The 25,380-nt window shown below is 39.8% G+C and overlaps 1 long non-coding RNA gene across 1 annotated transcript; it reads left to right on the forward strand.

The window, feature by feature from the left end:
• Window positions 1-244: 244 nt before the first annotated feature.
• LOC136463381 (uncharacterized) lies at window positions 245-11,736 on the forward strand. The gene is made up of 3 exons (XR_010760995.1): window positions 245-1,157; window positions 1,529-1,780; window positions 11,619-11,736. It is a non-coding gene; the product is annotated as an uncharacterized lncRNA (long non-coding RNA).
• The last annotated feature ends 13,644 nt before the right edge of the window (window positions 11,737-25,380 follow it).

The following is a 25,380-nucleotide window of genomic DNA, read 5'->3' on the forward strand; positions in this document are numbered from 1 at the left end:
GGCAATCATCGCCATCGCGCGGGCGCCCTCGCTCCACGCGCGGCCGGCCACCGTCGTCCGCATCCACCGCGCCCCCATCGTCGCCCTCACCCGCAACTCGCCGTGCCGCCGCCGCCCGCGACCGCCCCGCGGCGGCCGGTGCAACGGCACTCGAGGATGTGCAGAGACGCGGGGGGGGGGGGGGGGGGGTGCAGCTCGTAGCCCTGTCCCAGGCCGCGCGGCGGCGGCCCTCGCTAGGTCGTGCGGAGTCGCTTCCGCCGGCCCGCCCCGTGCCGCGCGGCGGCGACCTCACTGGATCTTTGTGCTCTGCCACCTACAGGTTCTTCCCTCTCCCTTCCCTGAGCCCCTTCTTCTGATTTGTAATCCAATAGTTTGGGTTTTTCCTTTTTTTGTGTGTTCCATGGAAGGAGGCTGAAAGCGATTATTGATGAGATCTTCAGATACTAGGCAGTATATTAATCTACATTACGAACACGTTCGTCTTGCCTTTGTCGGTTGTGCTGCCTGATGTAGTGAATATGTGGAGTTGTTCCATCACAGTTATTAGTTTTTTTTGCTCCATCATGTAGATACGCAATGTCGCTGATGGCTAAATCTAAGATCCAGTCATACCCTGATCCACTCAATTTGATTTGATTCTCTTTTTGATCTTTGTGATGTTCGTTCATATTTCCCATTAATCTTATTGGTCCATAAATTTCTGATTCTCTCTAAAACCATAGGTGGAGCCATGGAGGCATGGTTGTCCGGTGGCATTGCAATGGGGATCATCTACTGGCTGTACTTGATTTGTTCTTCTTTGATTTCTCTAACTTCGATTGATTCATAAATGCTAATTTCTCCTAGATGTGATTCGTCCCGCAGTTACCAAACTCATGGAAATAAAGGACAGATGTTCTCCATTTATCCTAGATTTGAAGCAGTTAATAGTTGCATGAAAATATCACGTGGCGTCTACAGTTTCTCCATGATCAGATAGTTTTGCGGTGGACTGATGGGTGTGCTTTCCAGATGAGGAATTGCACCAAGGAGGAGTTCGTGCACATACTCTGGCGCCAAAGCACAAGGTTCGCGAGGGGGAGCTCAAAGTGCCGTGGCATGACACTACACAAGTGTGGCCGCTGGGAAGCTAGGATGGGGCAACTTCTTGGCAAGAAGTAAGCTGACATTAAAAAATTGACCTGCATACATAGTAGCGTCTGTCTTTCTCTTTTTATACTCTGTTAGCTTGAGTTCAAATGTTTTTATGCATGGTTATAAGCAAAAAGTGCTGAGATGAAGTTGGCCTGATTTTACATTGGATATGGGGGTGCTCAATGATTAGTTCGACATATTTTAAGTTCATGTTAGATCCTTGCAGCTTGCGGCCTATTTAAGGGATACAACAAATTTTGCCATCTTCTTTGGTTGGTCTTGCTTCTCAATTTCTATCCAGTCCTATTACTCTCAATTTCTACTAGAATATTGTTTCTGTAGTAATTTTTGTAAGAGAGTTGCTATAAATTTTTGCACTGCATTCTTTGAATAGAACTGGTATATGGATTTGTGTTCAAGTCACATGTCTATTGTTACACTACATGGAGGTGAATTATCTGGTTGCATAAGTGGAGAACGTCTGGCTGGAACTCGAGTGGCTCGTGGTGGAGGCGTGACCTAGGGATGCGCTCTTCTTTCACTACAGCACCCACGGCCTGTAGCTCCTCGCCGAGACCGAGCAGGACGTAGGACGACACCGGGTACGACGAGTGCATCGTGCCATGCGACCTCAACCTAATCAAAGGTGGGTGCTCCCTTTCTCTGCATTTTGTTGTGAGCGCTCAGGTCTGAACTCACTAACTTAGTATCAGACAGTACTTGCATAATTGCTTGACTGAACGTCATCTATTCTTGACTGAACGTAGCAATAATAATTGTTTGCAATATTGAAAAAGCGAGTCAAATCATGTGGCGGCTATAAGAACTACAAAGCATCTAATAGTCAGCATCATTGATGAACAATATCATGGACATGTTTAGTTCTGTGATTCAGTTTTCGGGGGTCCACCAAGTGAAAATCGAAACAAACATTGTCCACACTTGAAGTCGTCAGTATTTTATATATGCTCCTTACTGCTATGTCAGGTCTTATTATATCCTTGTGGCTTAGGATTGTCCACACTTGAAGTCACTACTACAGTAAACATTTGTAGGGACGACTGACGATAGTTTGTAGAGACGGTTTTGCCAGCCGCCCCTACCACACTGTCTTTACAAATTAAGGGTTTGTAGGGGCGGTTCCCAAGCCACCCCTACAAATCGATTTGTAGAGGCGGCTTGTGTCACCAGCCGCCCCTACAACTATATTTGTAGGGGCGGTTGGTAACACCAGCCGCCTCTACAAATCGATTTGTAGGGGCGGTTGTAACACTAGCCGCCCCTATAATTCCTATTTGTAGGAGCGGTTCACTATAGAACCGCCCCTACAGTACATTTTCACACAAAAAAATTGAAATTTAAAAATTTAAATATGACCAGAACATATATACATATATATATATATATATATAATATATAATTCACAAGGACATTGTATCAACAACTAATTGACAAGAAGATATATGCATTACAAACACATAATAATTTAAATTTGTTCATTACAAACCATAATAATTTAGATCAGTTCATTATTACAACTAACAGTAATTTAACTTCCTAGAATTTTCTAACATCGTACCACGTACTCGGAGAAGTGCAGATCATTCATTTCATATGCCAAAATGTCACTGATGTAGCGCAATGTATTTACTAGTGCACTCTCCCTTGCTTCATAAGATCGTTCACAAGGTGTACTGACGACGATCAACATTGGTCGAGAATCTTCACTCCTAGTCACAAGATTTTTTTCCTGGATTCCCTCTGAAGTGAGAACAGGGCCAAGTGATACATGGCCTGGTTTAAAATGACTTCAAAGCTACAACTTACGTATGTTACGTCGTTCTCCTGAATCAGCAAGTGTTGGAAAAATTATGGTTATCAGAACCATGCATATATATAAACATAACAATTAATCTGGATATAATTTATGAGACTGGCCACATCATTCATATTGTCCTCAACAAGCTTTGCATAAAACAGTCCAATATCGTGGTGGAGGCCCACATTCAAAGCAGCAATCCTCATGGAGGAGTATGTAGGAATATTGTACCCAATATTTTGAAGCGCCCTTAAACATGCTTGCATAGCATATTTTTGCGCAGTAATGTCATGAGGTTGACCGCTGCTCGTTCTATCGATGTATAAAACCATACCTTGTTGGTTACCCGCCCTAGCGAGAATAGAAAAGCCAATTCGACATTGCTTGAGTCGACCATCTATAGCGAATGTACCAACATTGACGAAATCAACCCCAAAATTTGAGTGTCACTCTGAACCATGGTATAGGATGAATTGTCTACATTTAAGAATTATATATATCAGAACAAATTATCTATAGATGTGTCTTTAAAACATGTTACTTACTATGCTTGGATATGGGTGGTTGCCCTCCCCAATGCTGGTTGGAAGCCCAGATCATACACATAATTATTTGGCAGATCCGACGAAGGGAGTTCGGCCATATCTTTTCCTAAATTTATGTCAAGGAAAACAGTTATAGTAGAGGAACGGGAGAGGAGAGGAGGAGTAGTAGTAGTAGAGGTAGAGGCCTTAGAAATGAGTAGTAATAGTAGTAGTAGAGGTAGAAGCCTCAGAAAATAGCCATCAATCAAGTTCAAACTAACTCACAAAATGAGTAGTAATAGTAGTAGTAGAGGTAGAGGCCTCAGAAACATGTCAATCATCATTTGATAAAGAACTTGAAGCATAAAGGCATCATAAACACAGTGAGCATATATAAAAAATAGTGAGCATATAGAAAAAGATAGTAGGGGCGGCTGGTAATGATGCCAAGTTCCTCATAAGTTCTTGATCATCCGCTCATATTCCATATAATGTATGGACTTGGACAATTTCATCATCGGCAAAACAAGAGAGAGGAGAGGAGAGGGGAGATTTGGCAAAAAAAAAGCAACAGTTGCTTATCAAACATAGAGTAGCAGTTGATGGAAAAATAGCAAAAAAATAGCTGACTACTACCACATGGTTGGAAGATCCCTGTAGATCCACCAAACAACAGCTGCTTAACAAACATATATATGCTCACTGTTAACAAACATAGAGAGAAGAATAGTAGAGTATAGAGAATCTAGAAACTGCAGGTGCAAGCTGTTTACATAATTTGTTTAGATCCAGACATAAAAAATAAAATATAGACCATATGTGTCTTAATAAAAATAGGGGCGGAATGGGGATTTGCTTATGACAGTACTCAGAAGGATCTAAGACCGGCGAAGCATGGAAAACACGAGCACCTAAGAGAAGAGAACCAGAACACAGGTAGCACTATGATCAGATAAGAGGATCGAGAATAGGGATCGAGCACAGCAACAAGGACACAGAGAAACAATATACTATTTCTTGTGCGGCCGGTCACAGAATGGGCCTAACCTGAGGACGTTGAACTGTGTCAATAGAAAATCAGAACAGCAGTAGCTACCAAGAAGTGTCATTAGGTTTGTAACCAATGTTTTTTATATGATTTGCCAGAGCCAACATATTAGAATGGAATTTCAGTACATGCCAACCACAACACCAAACACAATAACAAAAGCACCAACCATGCCTGCTTTCCATTATGATGTAAGGGCAATCATTTCCAATTTTCTAAAATCAAGAAGTATTCCCCAAATAGGAAAAAGAAGCTCAGGTAAAATGTGTGAAGCAAGTTATTTCGTTAGGATGAACCAATCAACTGAACTGACTGACTAAGCGTAGTGCCAAACAAGGGTTCAAACGAATTCCTTGTAGCCAATAGTAGCCTTGAACATCTCAAGGAACAATTAAAAAGACTTAATTGTATAGCATGAGTTCAGTAATCTGGAAGCAAGACAAATTTTGAACTAGAACGAATTGCAACCGATGATGGCGCAATAATGAATGTCGGAAACTAAAGAACAACCACACGCATACTGAATCACGATAATAATGCTACTAGGCAGTGTGAGATTGACAAAAAATACTATTTGGTTATGCAAACATGTCAAAAACTACATATAACAAACATGACTAACAAAATTACTAGAGAAACCAGAATCAAGAACAATAAAAATTAAGCATTCCAAAAAATACTTATTCCTAAAAATTATCTTTCAGAAATCAAATTAAACATGCAGAGAAGATGTGTAATCAGCTATAGAGCTCTTAGCTCAGCTCTAGCTTAACTGTGGCCACTATGGTTGGTATTACTTTCCAGAGCCAACATGGACCTTGGCCATTGGGTACACAAATGGGGTAGCCCTTCAAAGGGAAGCAGCCAACTTTTGTTGTTTCTCTGTCTTTTTCTTTTCATGTCAACTCCCTAGTCCCCATAGGTGGACCGAGGGCCCGACGACCCTAGGCGCCAGCCTGGGCTCGGTTGGAAGCTAGGTGTGCACAGGTTGTGTGGCGTGGGCATCTAGGCAATAGTGATCACAGGCACACAAACACTGATTTGCTTAGCTTTTGCCACCCAATAAATACAGCCCAATGTAAAGCGAAAATAGGTAATCAAGTAACTGAATATACTCGGCTTTTGCTATGACTTTTACTCGCGTTAAACTTGACTCATCAATTGATCATTGCCCTAGCTAATCACTTATCCATGGCCCTTCGCCCCTCCCAGCAGCTGCCCCATATACTCTTTATATCTTTTTTCTGCCCAAGTATACTATTGCATTTTTTGTAGCAATTACCCAAAATTATTTAGGGTCGTAATGAGACAAATGTTGTAATATCTCCTTTGTCTTAGTGTATGGTGATTTTAGTACCATATTATTAAGTTCTTTGACTTCCATTTATAGAAATGGTCAATATATTTTTATCGGTTGTTATATTTGCCCAGGCTCTAAAAATGTTCAGGTCCGCCTCTGCTAGTCCCTACAAGGTGTACAGATCCCATTGACTTGATCAGTAAAGAAGTCAATCCCCTAACCACAGTTTTTCATTCCCTAACCCACCCTTTCTCCTTAGACACCAGCCATGGCACCTGCACGTCTAGGGTGTCAAATGTATACGAACACCTGTTTGAAGTCACATGATCATATATGCCATTCTTAGCTACATTTCAGAACAAGGAAGCTCCTAGGTCTTGACTCCTGCTTAATGGTGAGCATGGCAGATGAAGTTATATATATTATGTTAGAACTGCATCAAATTGACAAACATACAATAAAGTAAGAAAAGTGTTAATTGTGATAGAGTTCCGAATTAAGTAATTCGGTATTATAACTCTCTCCATTCAAATTCATAATGAAGATTTGAAATAACAGTCCCATTCCCATATATCCATACGTTAAGGAAAAAACATGAATCGAGAATGCATCTGGTATAGCTACAGAAAGACAAATATTTAGGAATGGCATTTATTATCTAGGATTCTGGAAACAAGGTAAATACTTTTCATGTCAAAATATTAGAAAAAGGAAACGGTAAATCTGCGCAACATCAAATACCAAGTTCAAATAGAACAATGTCTGCTAGTTATGTTTTCAGTTCCCTGATATGTTCTTTAGTTAGCTGGCACAGATCGTAGGAGATAGAAATGTTGATAATTTTTCTTGGTGTTTTAATAATTGAATTATCAGAATGTTGTACTATTTCAACTGAATATTTAACACATATATAACAAAAGAACTAACAAGTTCTCTTACCTTTCCAAAGTTCATAGAACCAGTTTAAGTTTGAGTAGTCAATGCCCACATATAGAATAGTTGGTATTTTTTCTTTGTGATCCTGTCTATCCTTTTTTCGAACCAGTTTTGACAAGGTTTTTCTAGATTACCTTCTATAGGTTATTAACCATGAATTTAGTTTCTGTCAACACAGCACGTGCGCATCTTTAGGTGATCATTAATCAATAACACATCACACCTAGGATTGGCCTCGATCACAATTAACAGCAAAACTTCTAAAAATTCACAGTTTCACTGCTTGCATCATCTAGTGTTGCTGTGTAAAAAATATTTATACGAGTTTTGAACTAAGTTTGGTCGTGATGCAATGTTGTCGATTCAGTACAGTATAGCGAACACAAAACACCATGCATGAACAAGACGATATAGTCATACAGCACAGCAAGAAAGAAAGTATATTTGCAAGAAGATAGTATATAAGATGGAAGAATGATGGAAGGATAGACATACCACACGACATACCACACCACGATCGAATCTCAAATCTAAACTTGAACTGCACCTAGACCTCGGTTGCTGCAGACCTGGTGTTGAACTCTGACAGCTGTGTTGCAGAAAGAATTCAGAGGATGGAGAGAGTAGAATCAAGAATTCTTCAGCGTCATAAGAATCCAACTTACACTAATGCAGTGGAACAGATACTCGAATAGCACTTTGAAGCCTAAGGGAATGTCACAGCGAATCCCAGGGACAGAGCTGCATTGTAGAAAGAAATCATGGGACAGAGAGAGAAGAATCAAGAATTCTTCAGTGTTATAACAATCCAAGTTACACCAATGCAGTAGAAAGGGGTTCTCAAAGACCACTTGGATAGCCTACGCGATGTCTCAATGGATACCAGGGAACGCTTGGCCTGAAAAACAAGAATCCAAGAAACCAAGAATCCAAGATATCAAGTGAGGGGGAAAACCAAGAAACACATGATGAGAAAAGAAGTGGAGAGGAGAAGCCTGAAGCTCCTCAAAACTATCTCCAACACATACAAATTCAATGGCAGCGGGAGGGGCGCCGGAATTCAATAGCCCGGCCGACAAGGCGGCAAGCGGCAACCTAGCTGAGCCCCTCTGATTCTTGAGTGGCGCGGAGGGCGGTGGCCTGAGGGAGGCGCTCGGGCGACACGAAGTGTGACCTTCGTGCGGCGCGTAGGGAGTTCAGGTGGGGGAGGGCAGTGGGGTTGGCGGCGCGGAGCGAGGTGCTCGGGCTTTGTTGTCGCACCTGTGGCCCGGGTTGTGGAGGAGCCAGCGGGTCGGCCGGCCGGGGGCTCAACCCTAGCCACCGTGGAGATTAGGTAGCCTGGCGATGTCGGAAGGAAGAAGAGAGCACCCAACACTTAGAAAATTTTGGCCCCCGAGCGCCCGTGCTTATATACCCAAGACGATTTGTAGGGGCGGTTCCTAATCTAGCCGTCCTTACAAATATTTTCTATTTTATTAAATTATTAATTCTATATTTTTTATATCACAAAAGCATAAAGTAAATGTATATAATATTTTGTATTATTCTATATATGCACAAATATATATAAAAACAATTTGCTAATATTCAAAACAATATAGAAAACAAAAAAAATCCAAAAATTGAAAATTTGAAATTCAAACAATTACAACTTGAAACAACATTTTGAAAGAGTAAATGATTTCAGCTCACAAACTCATAAATAACAAAGTTGTAGAACTCATCAAGATGTACAACTTATACTTTGGTCATCTTTTCATTTACCAAATTTGAACTGTTCAAATTTTAAATTTCAATAAATGTCAACTTCAAATAAGCTTTTGAAACATTAAATGGTTTCAAATAAGAAAGTCATGAACATAAACGTTGTTGAACACATCACTATCTACAACTTTTATTTTGGTCATCTTTTCATTTGATAAAATTTAAATAGTTGAAATTTTGAATTTTAATAAATGGCAACTTCAAACAAGATTTTGAAACCTTAAATGATTTCAACTATAAAAGTCATGAACATAAAAGTTGTTGAACTCATCACTATCTACAACTTTTATTTTGGTCACTTCTTTATTTGAGAAAGTATTAGTAAACATTGTTCATAAATTCACATATCACTCATAGTTTCATGAACTATACGAGAGACATGTTGATTTGTGAACAATATTTACTATCACTTTGTCAGATAAAGAAATAACCAAAATAAAAGTTGTAGATCTTGATGAGTTATACAACTTTGGTATTCATCACTTTTTCAGCTGAAATCATTTGGTGTTTCAAAATCTTGTTAGAACTTTTCATTTTTTAAAATTTGAAAATTTGAATTGCTCAAACTTTGTCAAATAAAAAGAATGAGCAAATCAACAAAGTAACTTGATAGGGCATGATTTTAGAAACTTTTAGGGAAAAAATCATCACATTTGGAGTTAGTATGATGGAGAAAGACTAGTTACAAATTTTACCCAGAGATTAAAAAAATCACAACTGTTTATGATGATCAATGATGAACAAGTGTGATTTCTCTTTTTAATCTGTGGCTAAAACTTGTAACTAGTTTTTCTCCCTCATACTAACTCCAAATAAGATGGTTTTTTCCTAAAATTTTCTAAAATCATGTTCTATCATTTTAGTCTGGTCATCTATCTTTGTCACTAATTTTGGACAATTCAAATTTTGAATTTTAGAAAATGACAACTTTAAACCTAATTTTCAACCATTAAATGATTTCAGCTGTAAAGGTGATGAATATAAAAGTTGTATAACTCATCAAAATCTCCAACTTTTATTTTGGTCATTTCTTCATTTCATAAAGTGTTAAGTGCTTGTTTTAAGTGTTTCAATAGTAGTCCGAACATGTTGCAGTAGTAATAAGTGCCTGTTTCAAGTGTCTGCGTGTTACAACTGTTTTAGTAGTAATAGAGTGGATGTTGTAATAGGTTCATCTGGATGTTGCAAAGGGTAGTCTCACACACATGCATAAATATAGTCTCACACACATACATAAATCTATAGTCTCACACACATACATAAATATATAGTCACACACATGCATAAATGAAGTCTTACAAACACACACACTTACACAAACACTCCACGTTCAACAACTAGCTAGCCCACTGTAACGACTTTTCCCTTGACACCTTTTCGTTCCATGGCAATATATCTTTGGGCAGGTTCTTTTCCACAACACTGATCTTCTTAGGAAAGTCTATGAATAACAGTCCCATTCCTATATATCTAAGGACTCGAATCATGTCCTCCAAATCATCTTCATCCCCGACACATGCTCCGCCATCATTATTGGCACCACCTTTGTCGTTACCATCCCAACCACCTGCATCATCACCTTGTTCATTGCTAAACTCGGGATCCATTCGTGCATCAAGCTCTGCTGAATATTGGGATAATGATTCTAGGGTTTTGTCGTCGTATTCCTCCTCATCCTCGTCGTTAACAATAACCGTTTTACCATGATGAATCCACACTGCGTAGTCCTCAACAAATCCTCGCATAATCAAATATGATCTAATGATAGTCACATCTGTCCATGCTATACGGTTCTTGCAATCTTTATAGGGACAAATAATTGTATCCTTATTCTCTATCAATGTCGTTGCATGCTTCTCTGCGGCTTCAATAAATTTATCCACCTCTTCATGGAAACCTGCCTTGAACCTTAACAAACCATACATCTAAGAGTTCATGTACTCTATCTTTTACAACAACAACAAAACAAACATTAAAGGACTACTTATTCGGATATATAAAAAAATGAATCAAATTAATAATTACTTGAGAATAATTGTATATACTTTAGATATATATGAATATAAATCAAATATAATTACATGAAGCACACAAACACACCATGGTAGAGAAAAATTGATTAATGGCCTATTTATCCATAAATAATTAAAATACATATTTGTTGATTACAATAAATAATTTCAAAGACAACAATTAGCAACAATTATATTTTACCCAATATCTTTCATGCAAACCCTAGTCCAATTTTATCAAACATAAATTTACAAAAATGAAATTAATAAAAAACCAAACCCTATGCACATGAAACATCCATAAAGCTAACTAATTGTTCACTAAAATCAAGAAATATGGACCAAATAAGGGTATGATCTTGTTCCCCTACCTAATTTACCCTAGTACATTCAAAACTTGGGTCTAATTTGCTTCATAAGTAGCTCAAGCACCATAGAAAAGAGAGAAAAGCAAAACTCTAATTACTCACTAACCAACCATTAAAACTTCAAAAAAAGTGTGGAATAGTATTTTCTTACCTTCTACAACCTCTCCACCAAAAAATTTGGGACCAAAACCTTCCCCCTTAGTAGAGCAATTTTTGGGAGGTGGCCAAGGTCTCCCTACCTTTTTTTACGGGTTGGAGTGAGTGACCCGAGGAGGAAGAAGGGGCTGCAGGTTTTTATACATGGGGCATTTGTAGGGGTGGCTGGTGATTGAGCCGCCTCTACAAATCGCAACACCAGGAGCGGCTGGTGAGTGAACCGCCCGTACAAATCGACCCATTTGTAGGGGCGGCTCGTATCACCGGCCGCCCCTACTATGCCATTTGTAGGGGCGGTTGGTCTCGTGGGTCCCGAGCACGCCCACTGTAGGGGCGGCTCCATCACCAGCCGCCCCTACAAAAAAATTGTTCCGTTGCTACAAACATTTTTTGTAATAGTGAGTCATCGTTATTTTATATATGCTCCTTACTGCTATGTCAAGTCTTATTATCTTCTTGTAGCTTAGGTGTCATCCTTTGTGGCAAAGCAAATAAAAAATGGGTCTCTAACAACATAGAGTTATGCCGTCTTGTTGGTTTCTCTGTTCAAGTTTCAGAGACCAACTCTGGTGGAGTAATGACACTTTCTACTATGATGGAAAAGCAAATTCGGATTTCACCTCTAATTTATTTCATTGGTAATTGCAGGAATGTTTCTCACGGCTATCCTTATTTTATCAGGTATTTCATATTTCCTTTTCTCTTTCATATTATCTATGCAGGGATAGGTAAAACCAAAGCCTACTAGGTAGTAAAACATCTGCATCGATAATTATAAGCTTTACAAAGTTGACTGATTCGATGGTTCATCAGTGTGGGATGCATGTTTTTTCTTTTTCTTTCATGTCAGATTGGCAAAGTTAGAACGGACCCAGGACAACTATCTGGAAAATCAGCTCTATGTTGCTAAGTTGCTTCAATTGCAAGGTAATGTAAAGAAGGCTACAAGAATGCTAAAGAAAACCTTAAAGAAAAGTGGCGTTCAAAATATAAGCCGGATGAAATCCGTTGGGTGTTTTTTTTTCTAAGCTATATTGCTTTGATGGATGTGACAATGCTACACACGATTAGGCTTATGCCACCGCGGAGCTTTTTAGCATGCTTTGAGAAACATTATGTGCATTGTGACATTTGATTTGATGGATTATTATCTGGTAGAAAATCTTATTTGAATTTCATTATGTAGGATGACATATTTGATGAAGCGCTGCTAGAAAAATTAACCGAACTGATTACTTTGACAAGATTGGCCAGATTATCCTTGTCATGAGATCTGGATGCCAGGTTTGATAATGCTCTTCTCTCCCCCTTTTTTCACCTATCTTTTATTTTTCTATACATGAACGTGGGGAGTTCCTCATGACTCCTTTTTGTTTTTACCCTTTTCACTATCAAATGCATGCACATTTTCTATATGCATATAAATATGTGCTGTCTAATTCAGTCATTCTGAGTTGTTATTTTCTTTTCCAGAATGCCACGAATGCTAATGGGAAAGTGAAGTACTTGGTGTACAATACGGAGAATGCAACATTGCAACCCTAAATCTGCCACATGGTCTTTTTTTTGCGCTCAAAATCTGCCACATGGTTAGGATCAGATGTTTTTGTCTCATTGATTTTGCTAGTTTCAAATTAGGTAATCTATGAATTCGAGTGACAAAGATGATGACAAAATGTACTACAAGGCCATTATCCTGAAATATTGGATGTGGCAATCATTTACAATGCTTTAAATTTCCTAGGATGATAGGTTTCTGTTTACACCAAAATTTGGGAATAAGAACGTGAGAACTCGAAGCTTCCAAGATTGTGTCAATCAAGGAATCGATTAAATAAGGATCAATATCTGCTGATTTAGATACGACACTGGAATCGGCTCTCTATGAATGACGTCAGCAGATAACGACAATGAGCTACGGTTGGCGTCGAGGAATACATATCGGACTCTAAAAAAGGAAAAGATTATGGTCCAAGTTATCTTAAGTTAGGAATCTTTTCTTTTATACTAAAGATTGTAAGGAGTCATACTTGAGTAGGATTCATGCTTAGGCTCCGGGTATAAATATTCGACCCCGACTATTGTAAAAGGACATCCAATCAATCAACATAAATTACTTTTTTTTGGCTCCGTGCCAACTCTTAGGAGTAGGAGTAGTGTAGATCTCGGCGAGTTCTTCAACAAGCAGGGCTGCATCGGTCTTGTTGACCTCCGGCTTGTTTGTAAGTACTGTCATGGCTTATACTTTGGTTCGTAAGGCTGCATCGATTAAGTTCGACCTCCACTACGAGCTCTAGTATAAGCTAGTTATCGATCTTTATCTAGTTCAAGTATGGCTGTATCGGTTAAGTTCGACCTCCACTGCTCGAATTAGATTAAGGTCAAGTTATTGGCTCTACCTAAGGGTGGCGTCCTTTGGATAGATTCATTAAGTTACTGATCTTGCTGATGTTTTTACTGTCAATAGCTTTTCAGCAACATCAACCTGCCCGATCAAGATCGAACTAGATCAGCCTCATATCATTTTAGTCCGTCGTTTGCTTTATGACAATACGATGTTTCTTACTTTGAGCGACGGGTTACGTTTTATTGGCTGTTCTACCTCGATCTTGATCGCACATAGTACGCGATTAAGGCATGTATGATCTTGAAGATGTTTGCTAGTTAGTTAAATCTGGTCTATAGTTCGTTATTATGGCTACAACGATCCGGTCGATCCCCACTGATGGCACTTTAGATTGGAGGATGCTAGTTGGTAGATTTGTTCTCGATCAGGCGTGACATTAGCTGTTTGCTATGCTTGCATCGGCTAAATAGCCGATCATCTGCACTTTAATGCTCTTAGTATGTCTTCATGATCTTATTAAATATGAGTAGATCCGTTTTCTTTAAAGATTTAATTTGTTATCTTTATTATGGCTGCCATCGATCCGGTCGAACCCCACTGTTAAAGATAATAGGTTAGGTTTGAGGAGTTGATAGGTCTGCTCATATTGAATAGTCGATTGTTCACATGATGTGACCCTTTTTCTACGGGAATTGGCTCTTTTAGCTGATTCGCCTGTGCCTTCACAGATATAGCATGTCTTTCAGAAGCCTGTTAGGGTATGGATGGTTTTGTGAATTCTTTGGTTTTAGTTTGTTGTTATCATCATAGTTGTATCTATCCGGTCAAACCTCACTATTGATGATAGCGGATTAGATTTGGAGCGTTTGTAGAACTGTTCGTATTAGATAGTCGATTTGTTTGCATGTTATATCCTTTCTTGTCAGACTCATCGGCTCAATGCTTCATACTGGTCATATTTTGTCTAGCAGATGATTATACTTACATCTGTGTGCACCATATTCGTCATCATAAAAATAATCACAATCTACGAGTGTTACAGTCCTTAACAGCCGATTTTCTTCTCGTATCGGCTATTCGATCAATTTTTCCTATATGGCTGTTGGCCCACGGGATCACCAGTGTTGCCGATCACTCTCCGGCACTGTCGACCATGACTAACGTTGTCCGACCACACACTATGACTAAAGGGAGGACAACGATAGTTTGTGGTCGGCATCACTAGTGCGTGCTCGAAAACATTAGTGAGTGGTCGGACATCTTCATGCTGAAGATCCAGTGGGCTAACACTGGCTGCCCCCGAAGCGCACACTTAGAACTGTCTGGGCAAAGACCGGCATGTTTCATCTTAAATTACTGATAAACTTTCTCTTTTTGTCAATTGCATGTCAAATTGACTGGCACGCCCTCGGGAGGAATTCGTAGGGTCGACTGGTCCCACGTTGAAGCCAGGCGGATCTCCAGCCTTGCTCCATCAAGCAGATCCTTTTGGCTTGCTGTGTGCTCGGCGCATCGACACGTTTTTGCGCCGACAATTTCATATCAGATACATCATGGCTGACCAATTTCATTTACCTCCCTGCATATATATGTAGACTCAAGTAAAAGATTGTTGTTACACTTTTTAATTTTCATCTCAATATTGGAGTAAGGCATATTTGTTTATGTACCTATTCGGTGTGTTTGGATGAGCTTGCTACTGAGCTGTAGGGCACCAGCCAGCCACAAATGAAACATTAAGCAGAACGGCAACAGTCGCTGCAGCCTGCAGCAGCCAGCCCTATGTTGCCTTGTAAATTTGTTGTACATAAGTATCAGTTTCATATGTAACATGCAAATAAAACGTCTGATGTTACTTTTAATTAATCATGAATTCAAGCAAATTAAACATTGCAGATGATATACTTGGGTAACTAACTCAGAATCACCGCCACTTGCAAGAATAATACATATAATTTAACTATTTCTATATATTATTGATGGTGAATTTTGCCACGTATACTCAAGTGGATACCTTATTTTATAGTATATGTCTACGTGGAATAAGCCTAAAGCCACACATTTATACGGTGAGTATAACATATTTTGTTTTAAGGTTTTGTGAGAGATTTTTTAAGACACGTAGTATTACTTATGTGATAGGCATTAATATTTACATATATACTCAAACCTATGTACAGAATGGTGTGGAGATGTGGCGGAACTTATTCATGGATTTATTGACGCATGAAAAAAATGGATATTGGAGATTTCTTCTAGCCGAAAGGTATATACAGTAGAGTTTGTGAGTCTGCGACACCACACTCTCCATGACTGTGTTAATTTCTTGAACTTTGCTTTTTCGATTAAATGTAACTTTAACGTCGATATTTAATTTTACAGTATTGTTATCTTATTATGCGATTCGTGTATTTTTAGTACAAAAGTTTAGTTGTCCCGTAGCAACGCACGGGCACTAACTTAGTCTACAAAAAAATCTAGGCTACGGTGGGCGAGGATGTCACTAGGTAGGTGAAAAACTTCCTGAATGGTGGCCCTATGCTAGAATCCTGGAACGATACTGTGGTAGTCCTAATCCCCAAGGTGCAAAATCCAGAGAATTTGAAGGATCTCCGTTGTATATAAGATTGCTTCAAAAGTACTCTTAAACCAGCTGAAAATTATTTTGCTGGATATTATTTCTCAAAATCAGAGTGCTTTTGTCCTTGGTCGACTCATAACCGACAATGTTTTGATCGCCTATGAGATGACACATTTCATGCAAACGAAGCGAAGTTGAGGGGATGGGTATGCAACTCTAAAGCTAGATATGAGCAAAGCATACGACCGAGTTGAATGGTCCTTTGTGGAGAAAATGATGAGAAAGCTCGGGTTTCATGATTGGTGGATTGCCTTAATTATGCGCTGTATCACTACCGTGAATTATAAAATAAAAGTGAACAGTGAGCTTACTGAACATATTACCCCGACTAGGGGTTTGCGACAAGGTGATCCGATTTCACCGTATTTGTTCCTACTCTGTGCGGAAGGCTTCTCGGCTTTGTTGAATGCGGTAGAGTCTGAAGGTCGGCTACAAGGGATTTCGATATGTGCTAATGCCCTAAACATCACTCATCTTTTGTTCACAGATGATTCATTGCTTCTCATGAAAGCAAATGAGGAGAATGCACGGCATATACGGCAAGTGCTACATCTATACAAGGTTGCTCTAGGCAAATGATTAATAAGGACAAATTGTCTGTTATGCTCGGTAAGAATTGTCTGTTCGGCTGGTATTAAAGCCGGCTGATAAGCCGGCTGAAGCTGTTTTGTTGTGAGAGAAAAATATTGTTGATTCTAGCTGATAAGTTTGAGCGAATAGGCCCACAAAGGCGCAAGAAAGAAGAAAGTTCATGGATGTAATGGAGTTAACACAGGAGTCAATTAATGCAAAATAAGGCTTCCAGGTTACCGGCATGTTCGCTTGTTGGTTTCAGCCAGGGCTTATCAGCCAGCCAACAGTGTTTTCCTCTCACAATAAACCAGCACCAGCTGAGCTTATCAGCCTAGAAACCAACCAGCGATCAGGCCCACATGGGGAGATCAAAGACTAGACTTTTTGCCTATTTAAAAGAGAGAGTTTGGAAGAAAATCCAGGGGGTGGAAGGAGAAGCTATTGTCAAAGGCCGAAAAGGAAAAACTGTTCAAAGTTGTGGCACATGCAATACCCTCCTATGCTATGTCATGCTTTGATTTAATGAAATCCTTGTGTGATGATATTGGCTAGATGATTTGTAGGTTTTGGTGGGCACAACAGGATAAAGAGAACAAGATGCATTGGGTGTCTTGGGACACTATATGCCAAAGAAAAGAGAAGGGAGGACTTGGGTATAGAGACTTGCACCTTTTCAATCTAGCGATGCTGAACTCCTTGTGCGCGCAAATCTTAAGAGCCAAATATGGTGCAGGTGGTCTCTGTTACAAGCCAAGGAAATTCTGGGCATATCGTATAGGGATTGATATGGCGTGTTGAAAGCTCTAGTTTGGTTTTGGTGAATTGATGAAACCCTAAGTGCTAACCTAGTTTATCAAAGTGATCATGAGATAGGTAGCACATTCCAAATGATGGAGCAATGGTGAAGATCATGATGATTGTGTGACCATAGTGATGATCAATTGCTTGGACTTAGAAAAGAAGAAAGACAAAAACAAAAAGCTCAAGGCAAAGGTGAAACTTGATAGGAGCTTTTTGGTTTGGTGATCGAGACACTTAGCGAGTGTGATCACATTTAGGATCGATAGTGGTACTATTAAAAGAGGTGAAACTCGTATCGAAATACGGTTATCAAAGTGCCACTAGATGTTCTAACTAATTGCATATGCATTTAGATTCTAGTGAGTGCTAACACCCTTGAAAATGTTTGTGAAAATATGCTAACACACGTGCACAAGATGATACACTTAGTGGTTGGCACATTTGATCAAGGGTGACGAAGTTAGTGAAGTTGAGGAAGTCACTGAAACTGACCGAACGCATGACCGGACGCTGGACCTGCACGTCTGGTCAGTGGTGTAAAAGGTGGCACTGCTCTCAGTCTGTGATCAGATGCAGAGGAGAGCAAGCGACCGGACGCACAGGAGGGTGAGTCCAGTCGTGGTGACGTACAGTGACGTCAGTCGCGCTGTTTGGCGTGTAAAGGAGAAGAAGGACCATACTCTGGCCTAAGTCCGGTCACACCTAAGCGGACGTGTCTAGTTGCTAAAAAGCGGCTCTGGATGCTTACTAGAAGTGACCGGACTCTGACGTGTTGGTGCGCGGGCATGTGAGGACCTGACATGGACGCGGTGCATCCGGTCAGCTTGTGTGCCCGTCTGGCCGTGACTTAGGCGTTGCGCTGAGTCACTTGACCATTGAGATCGTGCAGATATCGTTGAACGTGGGGGACACGTGGACGACGATCAGTGACCAGACGTTGGGGCTGGTGCGTCCAGTCAATCTAACCGGCATGTCCGATCACCCCGCAATAGGCTGCAGTGAGAGCCCAATGGCTCTATTCATGGGGGCTCTCTATTTAAGCTCCATAGTCAGCTCAAGCTCACTCTATTGGCCATTTACATTGACATAGCAACCTTGAGAGCTTAGCCAAAGCCCTCCCAGTCATCTCCATCATAGATTCATCATCTTTGTGATATTAGAAGTGAATCCAAGTGCATTGCTTGAGTGATTGCATCTAGAGGCACTTGGTAATCGTGTTTCACTATAGGATTCGCTTGTTACTCTTGGTGGTTGCTGCCACCTAGATGGCTTGGTGCAGCGAGGATCATCGAGTGGAGGTTGGTTATTGTCTCCGGCTCTGATCATGCTGATTGTGAGGGGTTCTTGACCTTTCCCCGGTGGAGAGCCAAAAGGTACTCTAGTGGATTGCTCGTAGCTTGTGTGATCCTTATCTTGTGTTGGTTGTGCGGCACCCTATTGAGGGTTTGGCGTGTGATGCCATTTAGCGCGTGAACCTCCAAGTGAGTGAATCGCCACAACGAGGACTAGCTTGCCGATAAGCAAGTGAACCTCGGTAAAAAATCTTGTGTCATCTTGTCTAAAGATTTCTTGGTATTCATAGTGATTGATTGGCTCTATCTTGGATTGGCTCATACCTTGACACATTGGTATAATCATCGCCGTCCCCTCTGGCATTTATATTTCTAGTGTTGCTTTGCTCTTTAGTGTAATTAATTTTGAGAGCAAGCTTGTGTCGGGTCTAGTGATTAGTGTGGCTCTTTAGTTAGTCTTTGAGAGCACACTGACTTAGTGTAGTGACATAGCCATTGTGTGCTTAGAGATCATATTCACTATAATTGTGGTAGGTGACTTGCATTTTAGTAGGCTAGCACAACATTTGCTTTGCCTCATATTTGTCTAACCGGTTTGTTAAGTGTTGTTGTAGAAATTTTTAATAGGCCATTGATCCCCCTCTAGCCATTAGGACTTTTCAAGTGGTATCGGAGCCGTGGTCACCGTGATTTGAGGTTTAACAACCTTTGGTGTCAAAATGGTTCAAATCAACAACATCGAGAAGCCACCCAATTTGATGGCTCTAACTATCCTTATTGGAAGGCTAAGATGACAACATATATCAAGTCAATCAATAGAAAGGTGTGAAAGGTGGTCGACACCAAGATTGAGATTGCCAATGAAGAGGCTCCCACCACCGCCGAAGAAGTGCTACTCTAAAACAATGATATTGCTCTTAGTGCCATTCATGATGCTTTAGATGAGAGAACATTTGAGCAAATCAAGAACATTGAGATGGCTCATGAGGCATGGAAGAAGTTGGAGGAATCATTTGAGGGCACTCAAACCGTGAAGGGTGCCAAGGCATACATCCTCAAGGAGAAGTTTGCTAGTTTCAAGATGAAGGATGATGAGAGTGTGCCGGAGATGTTCCATAAGCTTTAAGTGCTTGTCAATGATCTCAAAGCACTTGGAGAAGAAGTGAAGAACAAGGACTTCTCCCACAAGTTCTTAAGATGCTTACCTTCGAGATTTGGCACATTGGTCACTATTCTAGTGAGGAGTGGTTTGGACACCATAACACCAAACCAAGTGTTGAGAGATGTGATGACCAATGACACATATAGAGATGACGATGAGAAGGAAGAAAAGAAGGAGAAGAAGAAGAGTGTGGCATTCAAGGCCACATCATCCAAGGCAAGGCAAAGCAAGAATCATCAAGTGAAGATGAAGACTTGATCTTTGATAAGATAGATGATGAGAAGATGACTCTCTTTGTCAAGAGATTTGACAAGTTCATGGTGAAGAAGGGCTACCATGCTAGAAGGAAGAAGTCTTCATACAAGAACAAGGAAGAGTCAAGAAGGTGCTTCAATTGTGGAAGCAAGGATCATCTTGTTGCTTAATGCCCATACAATAGCGACAATGATGATGACAACAAGAAGAGCAAGAAAAGGACAAGAAGGAAAAGAAAGAAAAGAAGGACAAGATGACCTTCAAGAAGAAGAAAAAGGGTGGTTCATATGTGGTCACTTAGGATAGTGATGCTTCCTCAAGTGATGATGATGATAGTGATGATGACAAGACCACCAAAAATAAGGCTCTTGCAAGCATTGCTATCAATGAGAAGCCTTCTCTCTTCGACACTCCATCATGCTTCATGGCTAAGGCCACTAAGGTACAAACTTGTGATGATGGTTGTGATGAGGAACATGATAATGAAAGTGAAAGTGATAATGATGATGAACCCACTAAAGATGAACTAATTGACATGTAAGAATATGCTAAAGAACATTTTGACATTAAGAGAAGGGAATACAAAGACTTGCGCAAGGAACTAAAAGCCCTTAAGCAAGCCTTTGATGAGCTTAATGCATCTCATGAGAGGCTAGAGGAAGCCCATGAGAAGCTTGGCAAAGCTCACAAAAAGCTTAAAAAAGCTCATTCCTCTCTACTTAATGAGCAAAATGAGAAGGAACATATTGTAACATGTGACAAAGGCTTAACTTGTGATATAATTGATGAATCATTTTATAAGCCTATCATTGTTGCTCCCACTAACCCTTCTTGTAGCACTTCCACTTCCACCTCATCTAGTAGTGATGGTTTCACTTGTGATGCCTCACTAATGGTTGAGAATGAGACACTCAAGAAGGAGATAAAAGAGCTCAATCACACATTGGCTAAGGCCTATGGTGGTGAGGACCGCTTGCTTATGTGCTTGGATAGCCAAAGAGCTTCTCTCTACAAAGAGGGATTGGGCTATACCCCAAGAAAGGCAAAGCGACCTTTGCTCCTCACAAGACTAGTTTTGTGAAGAATAATGGTCGGTTTTGCACAAATTGCAAGCAAGTTGGTCATGTAGTGAAAAAGTGCATGAAAAAGAAGTCTCGAGCCAATTTATCCTCAATTAAGCTTGATTCTTTCTATTTGCTTACCAAGAGTACTAATGGTGTGAAGGCTAAGTTCATTGGTGCATCATGGATGGGCACAAAGAAGAAAGCCATTTGGGTGCCAAAGAGTTTAGTAACTGACCTTCAAGGACCCAAGCAAGTTTGGGTACCTAAAAAAATTGATCTAATTTTGTATGTCAATTACAAAGCCGGAGGAAGGCATTGGGTTCTTGATAGTGGGTGCACTCAACACATGACCGGTGATGCAAGAATGTTCAACTCAATTAATCCCAATGACAATAATGGTTATGATAGTATCACATTAGGTGACAATGGCAAAGGGAAGGTTAAAGGGCTTGGTAAGATTGCAATATCCAATGACATGAGCATTTCCAATATGTTGCTAGTTGAGAGCTTGAACTTCAATTGCTATCCATGGCTCGATTGTGTGATCTTGGATTCAAATGCATATTTGGGGTAGATGATGTAGAGATCATAAGTGCAGATGGCTCTAACTTGATCTTCAAAGGCTTTAGATATGAGAATCTATACTTGGTTGATTTCAATGCTAGTGAAGCTCAATTGTCTACGTGCTTGTTCACTAAGTCTAGTATGGGTTGGTTTTGGCATAAAATGTTTGGTCATGTTAGAATGAAACAATTGAATAGATTGGTTAAGCATGACTTGGTTAGAGCCTTGAAAGATGTTGTATTTGAGAAGGACAAACTTTGTAGCTCTTGTCAAGCCGGCAAACAAGTTGGAAACAACCATCCTAAGAAAAGCATAGTGAGCACTAGCAAGGCATTTAAGTTATTGCACATGGATTTATTTGGGCCAACACAATACACTAGCATCGGTGGAAACAAATATAGCTTTGTGATAGTGGATGACTACACTAGATACACTTGGGTATTCTTTCTAGTGGACAAGAGTGATGTGTTCGTAACTTTCAAGTTATTTGTCAAGGGCATACACAATGAGTTTGAAACAACCATCAAGAGGGTTAGAAGTGACAATGATAGTGAGTTCAAGAATACTAGAATTAATGAGTTGTGTGATGATTTTGGAATTAGACATCAATTCTCGGCCAAATACACTATAATCAAATGTCCTTGTTAAGAGGAAAAATAGAACCTTGATTGACATGGCAAGATCAATGTTGAGTGAGTATAATGTGAGTCAATCCTTTTGGGCCGAAGCTATCAATATGGCTTGCTATTGTAGCAGCCACCTCTATTGTCACCCATTGAAAGAGAAGACACCATATGAGCTCTTGAATATTAGAAAGCCCAACATTACATATTTTTGGGTCTTTGGTTGCAAATGCTATATCTTGAAGAAAGACACTAGATTGAGCAAGTTTGACAAGAAATGTGATGAAGGATTCTTACTTGGTTACTCCACTACAAGCAAAACATATAGAGTTTGGAATTTGGCAAGTGATACTCTTGAGGAAGTACATGATGTTGAATTTGATGAAACCAAGGGTTCACAAGATGAGAATGAGAACTTGGAAAATGTTAGAGGAATTCAACTTTCAAATGCCATGAAGAACATGGATGTTGGTGATTGAGGCCTAGGCAAGTGATTGATGAAGAAGATGATCAAGTGCAAGTGCTCTCTAACTCAAATATGCAAGTTGACACTAATCAAGCAAATTCAAGTGACTCTCGTGACAATGTGCAAGATCAAGTGGCTAGTACATCATCTCAACCCAATGATCAAGCAAGTGCAAGCAATGTTCCTATTCTCCAACCAACTCATATTACAAGAGATCATCCATTGGACACTATAATTGGAGATATTTCTAGAGGTGTGCAAACTAGATCAAGACTAGCTTCATTTTGTGAGCATTTCTCATTTGTGTCATCCATTGAACCAAAAAAAGATAGATGGATCATTGAAGGATGTTGATTGGGTGAATGCTATACATGAAGAGTTGAACAACTTCACTAGAAATCAAGTATGGGAACTAGTTGAGAGACCAAAGGGACACAATGTGATTGGAACCAAATGGGTTTATAGAAACAAGCAAGATCAAGATGGGATAGTAGTAAGGAACAAAGCAAGATTGGTAGCATAAGGCTATACACAAGTTGAAGATCTTGACTTTGGAGAAACATATGCCCTCATTGCTAGATTGGAAGTAATTAGAATCTTGCTAGCCTATGCTTATGTCCACAACATCAAGCTCTATCAAATGGATGTCAAGAGTGCATTTCTCAATGGCTACATCAATGAAGAAGTATATATTGAGCAACCTCCCGGTTTTGAAGATGACAAGAAGCCCATCCATGTGTACAAGTTGAAGAAGGCATTGTATGGCTTGAAGCAAGCACCTAGAGCATGGTATGAGAGATTGAGGGACTTTCTCCTCTCAAAGGGATTCATAATGGGTAAGGTTGACACCACTCTTTTCACCAAGAAGATTGGCAAAGACTTGTTTGTGTTGCAAATCTATGTTGATGACATCATATTTGGATCAACCAATCAAGACTTTTATGAAGAGTTTGGAAAGATGATGACTAATGAGTTTGAGATATCCATGATTAGAGAGTTGAGTTACTTCCTTGGTCTTCAAATCAAGCAATTAAAGAATGGTACATTTGTGAGTCAAGGCAAGTACATCAAAGACATGCTCAAGAAGTTTGGTATAAATGAAGCAAAGGCCATTAGTACACCAATGGGAACAAATGACAATTTAGATAGTGATACAAGTAGCAACATGGTGGATCAAAAGTTGCATCGGTCTATGATTGGAAGCCTACTCTATGTGACTGCATCAAGACTGGATGTCATGTTTAGTGTGTGCATGTGTGCAAGATTTCAAGCCTCACCAAGAGAAAGTCATTTGAAGGCAACAAAGAAAATATTGAGGTACTTGAAGCATACACAAAATATTGGTTTGTGTTATCCCAAAGGAGCAAAGTTTGTGCTAGTTGGTTATTTTGACTCGGATTATGCGGGATGCAAGGTTGAAAGGAAGAGCACCTCGGGCACATGTCAATTGTTGGGAAGATCACTTGTTTCATGGTCATCAAAGAAACAAAATAGTGTTGCATTATCAACCGCCAAAACCGAATACATATCCGCCGGTAGTTGTTGTGCACAAATTCTTTGGATGAAGGCCACCTTGAATGACTTTGGAATCAAGTTCAAGAAAGGTCTATTGCTATGTGACAATGAGAGTGCTATCAAGCTCACCAACAATCTGGTTCAACATGCAAGAATAAAGCACATTGATATCTGCCACCATTTCATAAGAGATCATCAATAAAAAGGGGACATATCAGTTGAGAGTGTAGGTACCGAAGATCAACTTGCCAATATATTCACCAAGCCATTGGACGAGAAAAAGTTTTGCAAGCTAAGGAATGAGTTGAACATATTGGATTTCTCAAATATGTGTTGATACACCCCCACTCATATGATATGCCTCTCCTTCAAGCAATCCAAGATAAAAGTTGATTGGCATGGCATACATGCTTGCTAAGGACATGTTTAGTGCATCTAGTCACTCCTCATGTCTTTTAGGCTTATTTATGAAAATCAAATGAATTTGATACTTGTATGGTACCAATATTGCTTCTATGCTTGACTTGATCTAGTGGTAGCATATGACATATTTGTGGGCTTGTGAACCTAGTATTTGATCTAGAAAATGAGCTACAAGTGTTTAACTCAACATGGTACAAGATAACCCTTATTTGGAGGTGTAAAGAAGCTTGTCCTTGGATCAAACCGAGTTAAATATCTTTGGCGAGTGTTCTAGATTGGACCAAATTTGGGAAAATGATCCTGACCCCATTGATTGATATTGATAATGTTAACCCATTTAAAATTGAACCTTTGTGGTCATTGATGACAAAGGGGGAGAAATTGCACAAAGATAAGGTTAAATGACAAAGAGGGAGAACCTTGACATATTGGGAGAGATAAGAGAAAGTAAGGGGATCAATTAAAATTTTGAGCACACAAGTAGGGGGAGCAAGCTCATAAACTTGATTGGTGCATTTCATATTGGCACAAGTTTTAAATTAAAAATTCCAAGCTTGTGTGGTATATGCTAGTTGTAGGTTTGAACGACGAAA

Source organism: Miscanthus floridulus, chromosome 7, assembly GCF_019320115.1.
Source record: "Miscanthus floridulus cultivar M001 chromosome 7, ASM1932011v1, whole genome shotgun sequence".
In the NCBI taxonomy this organism is placed as follows: Eukaryota; Viridiplantae; Streptophyta; class Magnoliopsida; order Poales; family Poaceae; genus Miscanthus; species Miscanthus floridulus.